The 9,809-nt window shown below is 35.1% G+C and overlaps 1 non-coding gene and 1 pseudogene across 1 annotated transcript; both read left to right on the top strand.

Moving 5' to 3' along the window:
* The first annotated feature begins 1,021 nt into the window (after nucleotides 1-1,021).
* On the top strand, nucleotides 1,022-1,128 carry LOC148572763 (small nucleolar RNA R71). Its single transcript, XR_015906768.1, has one exon. It is a non-coding gene; the product is annotated as a small nucleolar RNA R71 (small nucleolar RNA).
* Nucleotides 1,129-6,537: 5,409 nt separating this feature from the next.
* LOC148572764 (uncharacterized) lies at nucleotides 6,538-8,784 on the top strand (annotated as a pseudogene).
* The last annotated feature ends 1,025 nt before the right edge of the window (nucleotides 8,785-9,809 follow it).

Consider the following 9,809-nt stretch of genomic DNA (forward strand, 5'->3'; position numbering starts at 1 on the left):
TAAGTTGGCATTCAGCTTCATGAGTGCACCAAGGAACTTGATAACTTGCTCTTTAGTGACATCCTCATTCTCTTCAGAAGAGGAATACTCATCAGAGCTTATGAAGGGCATAAGGAGGTTCAATGGAATCTCTGTGGTCTCTAGATGAGCCTCAGATTCCTTTGGTTCCTCAAAGGGAAACTCCTTATTGATCACTGGACGTCCCAGGAGGTCTTCCTCCTTGGGATTCACGTCCTCTCCTTCCTCTCTAGGTTCGGCCGTGTTGACTATGTCAATGGCCTTGCATTCTCCTTTTGGGTTTTCTTCTGTATTGCTTGGGAGAGTACTAGGAGGGATTTCAGTGATCCTTTTACTCAGCTGGCCCACTTGTGCTTCCAAATTTCTAATGGAAGACCTTGTTTCATTCATGAAACTCAGAGTGGCCTTGGAAAAATCAGAGACTAAGTTTGCTAAATTAGAATTGTTTTGTTCAGAGTTCTCTGTTTGTTGCTGAGTGGATGGAAAAGGTTTATTATTATTAAACATGTTTCTTCCACCATTATTAAAGCCTTGTTGAGGCTTTTGTTGATCCTTCCATGAGAAATTTGGATGATTTCTCCATGATGAGTTATAGGTGTTTCCATAAGGTTCACCTAAATAATTTACCTCTGCGATTGCAGGGTTTTCAGGATCATAGGCCTCTTCTTCAGAAGGCGCCTCTTGAGTACTGTTGGATGCAGCTTGCATTCCATTCAGACTCTGAGAAATCATATTGACTTGCTGAGTCAATATTTTGTTCTGAGCCAATATGGCATTCAGAGTATCAATTTCAAGAACTCCCTTCCTTTGAGGCGTCCCATTATTCACAGGATTTCTCTCAGAAGTGTACATGAACTGGTTGTTAGCAACTATGTCAATGAGTTCTTGAGCTTCTGTAGGCGTTTTCTTTAGGTGAATGGATCCACCTGCAGAAGTATCCAATGACATTTTAGCTAAGTCAGACAGACCATCATAGAAGATATCCAGGATAGTCCATTCTGAAAGCATGTCAGTAGGACACTTTTTGATCAGTCCTTTGTATCTCTCCCAAGCTTCATAGACGGATTCACCTTCTTTCTGTCTGAAGGTCTGAATGTCCACTCTAATCTTACTAAGCTTTTGAGGAGGAAAGAACTTGGCTAAGAAAGCCTTGACCAGCTTATCCCATGAGTTCAGGCTATCCTTAGGTTGAGAGTCCAACCAGAGTCTAGCTCTGTCTCTTACAGCAAAAGGGAAAAGCATGAGCCTGTAAACTTCAGGATTTACTCCATTAGTCTTTACAGTATCACATATCTGCAAGAATTCAGTTAAGAACTGAAAAGGATCTTCAGATGGAAGTCCATGAAACTTGCAGTTTTGTTGCATCAGAGAAACTAGCTGAGGTTTCAGCTCAAAATTGTTTGCTCCAATGGTAGGGATAGAGATGCTTCTTCCATGTAAATTGGAATTAGGTGCAGTAAAGTCACCAAGCATTCTCCTTGCATTATCATTATTTTCGGCTGCCATCTCCTCTTCTTGTTCGAAAATTTCTGAAAGGTGCTTGCTAGATTGTTGTAATTTAGCTTCTCTTAATTTTCTCTTCAGAGTCCTTTCAGGTTCTGGATCTGCTTCAACAAGAATATTCTTGTCCTTGCTCCTGCTCATATGACAAAGAAGAGGGTACAGAAAAATAATAATAATAGAGATCCTTTTTACCACAGTATAAAGGTTCCCTGTGTGAGTAGAAGAAAGGAAGAAGAGAAAATCTGAACTCAGAAAGAGATAGGGGGTTCGGATTTTTTTAGTGGGTGAGGGCGAGATGTTAGTAGATGAATAAATAAAAAGAAGGAGATGAGAGAGAAAGAGGATTTTCGAAAACAATTTTTTTGAAAAAGAGTTAGTGATTTTCGAAAATAATTTTTGAAAAAGGTTAGTAATTTTTTGAAAATTAAAATCAAAAATTGAAATAATTAATTAAAAAGAAATTTTTGAAAAAGAGGGAGATATTTTCGAAAATTAGAGAGAGAGAGAGAGTTAGTTAGGTAGTTTTGAAAAAGATAAGAAACAAACAAAAAGTTAGTTAGTTAGTTGAAACAAATTTTGAAAATCAATTTTGAAAAGATAAGAAGATAAGAAGTTAGAAAAGATATTTTGAAATCATATTTTGAAAAAGATAAGATAAAAAGATATTTTTGAAAAGATATGATTGAAATTAATTTTGAAAAAGAATTGATTTTTTTAAAATCACAATTAATGACTTGATTCACAAGAAATCACAAGATATGATTCTAGAACTTAAAGTTTGAATCTTAACAAGTAACAAACTTCAAATTTTTGAATCAAAACATTAATTGTTATTGTTATTTTCGAAAATTATGTGATAAAGATAAGAAAAAGATTTTTGAAAAATATTTTTATAATTTTCGAAAATAAAATAAAAAAATGAAAAAGGTTTGATTTTTGAAAAAGATTTTGAAAAAGATGAGATTTTTAAATTGAAAATTTGATTTGACTCATAAAAACAACTAGATTTTAAAAATTTTTGAAAAAGTCAATTCAAATTTTCGAATTTGATGAGAAGAAAAAAGGAAAGATAATTTTTTGATTTTTGAAATTTTTTTTTGAATTTTTTTTTTTGAAAAACATAAAAATGATGCAATGCATGAAAATTTTAGATCAAAACAATGAATGCATGCAAGAATGCTATAAATGTCAAGATGAACACCAAGAACACTTTGAAGATCATGATGAACATCAAGAACACATTTTTGAAAAATTTTTGATGCAAAGAAAACATGTAAGACACCAAACTTAGAAATCTTTCATGTTTAGACTCTAACAAACGAAAAATGCATATGAAAAACAACAAAAGATGCAAAACAAGAAAACATCAAGATCAAACAAGAAGACTTACCAAGAACAACTTGAAGATCATGAAGAACACTATGAATGCATGAATTTTCGAAAAATGCAAGATGCATATGCAATTGACACCAAACTTAAAATATGACTCAAGACTCAAACAAGAAACACAAAAATATTTTTGATTTTTATGATTTTCTAATTTTTTTGGATTTTTTTTGAAGATTTATTTGAAAAAGGAAAATAAGGATTCCAAAATTTTTAATATGAATTCCAGGAATCTTGCATTCTTAGTCTAAAGCTTCAGTCCAGGAATTAGACATGGCTCACTAGCCAGCCAAGCTTTCAATGAAAGCTCCGGTCCAAAACACCAGACATGGCCAATGGCCAGCCAAGCTTCAGCATGTAACATCAGAGAATATACTGCTCATTACTTATCAAAGTAACTTGCCTCTATGCTGATGGTTTGGAAGCCTCAGTCCAAAAGAATTTAGACATGGCTTTACAGCCAGCCAGGCTTCACATGCTTCATGAAACACTAGAATTCATTCTTAAAAATTTTGAATAATTTTTTTCGAAAACAGGTGAGAAAATTTTGAAATATTTTTGAAAAATTTTTGAAAAGAAAAACGAAAAGAAAGTTACCCAATCTGAGCAACAAGATGAGCCGTCAGTTGTCCAAACTCGAACAATCCCCGGCAACGACGCCAAAAACTTGGTGCACAAAATTGTGATCTCCAGGCTCGAACAATCCCTGGTAATGGTGCCAAAAACTTGGTGCTCTGATCTCAATTCATAATTGTCACAACTTCGATACAACTAACCAGCAAGTGCACTGGGTCGTCCAAGTAATAAACCTTACGTGAGTAAGGGTCGATCCCACGGAGATTGTTGGTATGAAGCAAGCTATGGTCATCTTGTAAATCTCAGTCGGGCAGATATAAAACAGTTATGGAGTTTTCGAAAATAAATAATAGAATAAGGATAGAGATACTTATGTAATTCATTGGTGAGAATTTCAGATAAGCGTATAGAGATGCATTCGTTCCTCTGAACTTCTGCTTTCCTGCTGTCTTCATCCAATCAGTCCTACTCCTTTCCATGGCTGGCTTTATGTAAGGAAATCACCGATGTCAATGGCTACTTTTAATCCTCTCGGGAAAATGGTCCAAATGCTCTGTCACAGCACGGCTAATCGTCTGGAGGCATCACCCTTGTCGATGGTAGCATCCTCTTCCTCACTGTGAAAATGGTCCGATGCGCTGTCACTGCATGGCTAATCATCTGGAGGTTCTCGATCATGCCGGAATAGGATTTACTATCCTTTTGCGTCTGTCACTACGCCCAGCACTCGCGAGTTTGAAGTTCGTCACAGTCATTCAATCATTGAATCCTACTCGGAATACCACAGACAAGGTTTAGACTTTTCGGATTCTCTTGAATGCCGCCATCATTCTAGCTTACACCACGAAGATTCTGATTAAGAGATCTAAGAGACACTCATTCAATCGAAGGTAGAACGGAAGTGGTTGTCAGACACGCGTTCATGGGGAATGATGATGATTGTCACGTTCATCACATTCATGTTGAGGCGCGAATGAATATCTTAGAAGCGGAAGAAGATGAATTGAATAGAAAAATAGTAGTACTTTGCATTAATCTTTGAGGAACAGCAGAGCTCCACACCTTAATCTATGGAGTGTAGAAACTCTACCGTTGAAAATACATAAGTGAAAGGTCCAGGCATGGCCGAGATGGCCAGCCCCCAAAACGTGATCTAGGATAGCATAAAACTGATCAAAGATGTCTAATACAATAGTAAAAGGTCCTATTTATACTAGACTAGCTACTAGGGTTTACATAAGTAAGTAATTGATGCATAAATCCACTTTCGGGGTCCCACTTGGTGTGTGCTTGGGCTGAGCTTGAATGTTACACGTGCAGAGGTTATTCCTGGAGTTGAACTCCAGTTTTGGTGCCAGTTTGGGCGTTGAACTCCACTTTGCAGCTTGTTTCTGGCGCTGGACGCCAGAATTGGGCGGAGAGCTAGCGTTGAATGCCAGTTTACGTCATCTATCCTCGAGCAAAGTATGGACTATTATATATTGCTGGAAAGCCCTGGATGTCTACTTTCCAACGCAATTGGAGGCGCGCCATTTTGAGTTCTGTAGCTCTCGAAAATCCACTTTGAGTGCAGGGAGGTCAGAATCCAACAGCATCAGCAGTCCTTCTTCAACCTCTGAATCTGATTTCTGCTCAAGTCCCTCAATTTCAGCCAGAAAATACCTGAAATCACAGAAAAACACACAAACTCATAGTAAAGTCCAGAAATGTGAATTTAACATAAAAACTAATGAAAACATCCCTAGAAGTAACTAAATTCTGCTAAAAACATACTAAAAACAATGCCAAAAAGCGTATAAATTATCCGCTCATCAGTCGTCTTCTTGCTTTGAGCCTTGCCATCAGCTTCTTCCTCGCCATCAGCTTCTCCTTCGCTCTCAGATTCCTTTGTGCAACCCGATTTGGTGAGTTCCCCCTGTTCTTTCTGTTTCAACTTTGTTGCTGCATCACTGCACTTTGATTTTGTTGCCAAAATAATTTGTTGCTGAAAGTTGAATGTGTTGCTGAAATTTGTTATAGCATAGTTTATGTTTTTGTTGCTGCCTGAAAGTTATCATAGTTATCATAGCTGAATTTGTTGCTAGAACTCTAGAAGTAGAATTTGTTGTTAAGTTGAATTTGATGTTGAACCTATCATAAATGTGGTTGTTGCTAGAAGTAGAATTTGTTACTGGATAACTGACTTGAGTTGAATTTGTTACTGAACCTTCTTGTTGTGTTGCTTAAAAAATGCTAAATCTTTTGTTGTTGTATGTTAAGGGATAAGAGATAAGAGAGTTAGTCAATAACAAAATCAGTTTGGTACAGTTAGTTAGGGTTTGTTATTCTGATGTCTGATCTTTTTCTCTTTTTCAACTCTGTTATAAATAAAGCTCTTGCATCCCTCTAATAGGTGTGTAGAATTGATTCATTGATGGAAGAATAAGATGAAGTTAATTCAGTTCACTAGTTTCTTGTACCTCTCTCTTCAAACTCTTCTTTCTCTGTTTCAGATGTTCTGCATAACATCATAATGCAGTGTTTCTTATGGAAGATATAGATGCAAATCAAAGTGAGAAAAATGTTGATCAAGCTCCAAATTTGTCCTATGAAGATATAGATGTCGATTTTAAGATCACTTGGACTTGATTATCGATTATGTTATCTTTTGCTTACTCTTGTTTATTTAAATAAAGAAAGTATTTTGTACTAGAAACTAGTTTATTATCTCTTTTTGCATCATTAGTTGTCTAAAAATTAACATTTGATTATTATTATTATTATTATTATTATTATTATTATTATTATTATTATTATTATGTTTGTAAAGACTTGCATTTTAAGTTTTAATATGTAATTTTAATTTCATTTATATAATTTTATATTTTTTAAATTATGACCGGGTCAACCGAGTGAATCAGTGATCCATCGGTTTAACTAGTGACCCGGTCATATGACCGGGTGGATTGCCGATTCAGTTCTGATAACTATAATTGTAGATTTGTAGCCCTTTTTTCTTACTATATAAGTTTTAGTATATTAAAGGCAAAATTTCCAAGGCGTAGAGCGAAGAAAATGGTCAAACAATCAACTCAATTGAAGGAACTTAAAACCCAAATGCAGCAACCTCAATTCAAAGAGCTTGAAATCGAAGGTACAGCAAAATCAAATAACAAATTTCTTGATCAGCATAAAGTTTTCACTATTTATTTATTTTTATTAAACCTCTACCTGTGTGTTTGTGGCAGTGGAGCGTCAAATCAGTGCAATTAAGGTGGTTCGTAATGTTGAGATTGAGCGATTGTTGATGGAACTTCGTTTGGTTCGGTCGTGTTTCAGTGAGGAACAGCTCCGGAAGCCAATGCTGCAGGTCTTCGAAGAAACCTTACCGAATCCCTCAATTGTGAAAGATGAAGGGAATGGAAAATTTGATGTGAAGTGGAAAGAGAGAGGGAGCAGAATGTCCACGACTTGTGGTGGTGTAGGAAGAGATTTGCACGCTTCTCTGTTCTAGAGGCTTTCGATTGCTTTTCCTTCGGAATGTCCTTTTTTGGTTCCTCAGTTTGGTGGTTTTGAATACTCTAGCAATACTGGTAGTGTTTAGTTTTCTCTTTCGATTTAACTCATTTCATATCTGAATTAAAGTTTCCTAAATTGAATTTAAAAAAATGGAAATGTATGTTACGAAACAAACTATTGTTCTGTGCCCCTTTAAATGTTTGAGTTCCTTCAATTTTGAACGATTTTACTATAGATATTATAGTTCTTATACATTTTGGCATAGATTGTAGTTGATACCTGTTAGTTTACTTCTTTGTTGGTAGGGAGAACAGGATTTCTTGGTGATGAAAATCTTTATTTTAAGGACTTTGTATGTTCTCTATCTTATCTGTGCACTTTGATTAATTATATTTTGTAACATCCTTAGCTGGCTTGTTTGGGTCACTTACATAGGACTTGATGCGACATAAAATTGGGGTAGCTGTGTAGGAGCAGCATTAATATAGCACTTCCATTCTCATTTCCATGATGTGCTGAAGCATCCACGAATTGATTTGAATGAGAAATGTTGCTATTCATTTAGGATCCTTTCATGTGCAGATGGAAGAGAACTTGTCTCTATTACTAGTTTCATTGCATACGCTGCTAAATCTATTATGACTAACTTAAACAGCTTGCAAATAAAAACTAATTAGTGATTGCATTGTATTGTGATAATATGAATTGATTGAATGTCTGTTACATAGGTTTTTAAGGAGCCATGTGAAGCTCAGACTCTCACAAGTCAAGAAGGTCTTCAGACTCCCAATGTCTGAATTTTCTCCCTTTATTTTTTACCTTTTGTTTTTTATGGATGACTTTATGAACTCTAGTATTCATTGCTGAAGCTATTTTTTAAACAGTTGTGATTGATTTGGATTTGTTGCCTTTTGCAGGTGAGTAGTCAGCACTTGTCTGTTGGGATGACACCCAAAACCCTTAGGCTTCCGAAACCTAGCGAGATGCTTCTCTCTGTCCATGGATCACCTTTTGGTGTTTACAAGGAAAGTAACATGGAAGCTATATATGGTATGAAGCAAATTTTCTATTTGAAACTATTGCTATATCTTGTTCATTTAGTTTCCTTGTTGCATGAAGAGATACTTTTCTAAAAATAAACTACCAAGAATGGTACTCGAAAGTTTATGCCGCTAATAAAAATAACCTAGAAAGATAACAAATAAGCTCCAAAAAATTTAAAAAGTGAGAAAACTAACCGGATATTAGTTATATTTTTTCATAAAATACTTTAGATATTAGATTTCGATGCGATTTTTTGTAAGTATTATTAGAAAAATGAGACTTTGTCATAGTTAAAATTTGGTGATTTGTCAAGGAATTTTTTCAATGTTTTTTGTGAATGATTGAATTTAAAATAAAATACATAAGTTGTTTGCTAAATACAAAATTCCTTTATCATTTATGTAAAAAAAAATATGATATTTTTGTTAATTTTGTCACGTTTTTAAATCTTTTGAGACTTCTTTGTCATTCATAGAAATCTTATTTGGTTATTTTTCATAGCGATATGAGTTTTTTGGTGCAATTTCAATAGTTTACCATGTTCCTAATAGCATGTGAGCTATTTTTAGCTCAATTTGTTAGTTACTTTATAAGCTAAGCTCTTAAGCCGCTGAGCTACTGAGCTTGAGCTAAAAATTTGAGCTCATTTATTAAATGAGTCAAACTTAACTTTGCTATATTCCATGAACAGGATTTGGTAGAGTTGATGGAAGGTATCCTGGTTCGAAATTTCACAAAATACTTCCGTTGTTAGTATAGCCCAACCGATAATCAATCCTCAATCCTAAATTAAGAAAGGGTGGTTGTCACAAGTGCTAACCGCAAATAAGAATGTAACCGGAGTATTTAGACTCCGGGTCGTCTCACGAAGAATGGGCAAGCATGTGCTTTAGCATTGATCAGAAATACAGGGTTGAGACTCATGGTGATGAAAATTAACTACCAAGCTTGTCATGCAAGAAATCTTAAAATGCAAGAAACTCTAAATTTAAGCAATTAACTAAATCAAGAACTAGCAACTAAGAATTTTGGTTTTTCAAATATGAATCAAAGGTACTCTTGACTAAGTATGGGAATTGGGGTCTCTATCCTTGTCTTCAACTATAATTAGCCAATTGTGACGAACCAAACTCACTAAGTCTACCTCAAAGAACCTTAAGTACGTAACATTTACTCCTAGGGTTGAGGTACGTCAAGTGGTTTGACCAATTTCAACCCATAAGTCCCAACCAATCTACTAATTAGTAGTGGGTTGGTGTTAATGGGTGTCAATTTGGTCACTAAGGGTTCTCCAATCAATAATCCAATGAGACCCAATGACTCAAGGTCACCCAATTCTCATAACTTAGACCAAGAGTAAAAGAAACTACTCCATAATTAAAGCAAATATTTCATCAAACACATAGAATGCACTAAATAGAGACATGTTCAAATTACAATTAAATTGAGAATTATGAGGACCCACTAACAATCATCTATAAAAACTATACAATTAACACTAGCAATCACAAGAAGCATCAACATATTCATAGAAATCAACACCCACAATGTTCATGAATTGGGGTAGAAAATTGAAAAGCAACAAGACAACACAATCAAGATAAGATCTAAACAAAATAACACTAGAGGATTCAAATTGAGTGAACAAGAGTATCAAACAACAAGATCCAATCCAGTAATTTCACAATGGGAGATCAAAATCAAGCTAGATCTAGGGAGGAAGAAGGGTTCCCTCTCTAGATGAACAAAAACTACCCAAAAACTCAAAATGTGTCTAAGTGTCT

Source organism: Arachis ipaensis, chromosome B2, assembly GCF_059453495.1.
Source record: "Arachis ipaensis isolate K30076 ecotype BB chromosome B2, ASM5945349v1, whole genome shotgun sequence".
Lineage (NCBI taxonomy): Eukaryota > Viridiplantae > Streptophyta > Magnoliopsida > Fabales > Fabaceae > Arachis > Arachis ipaensis.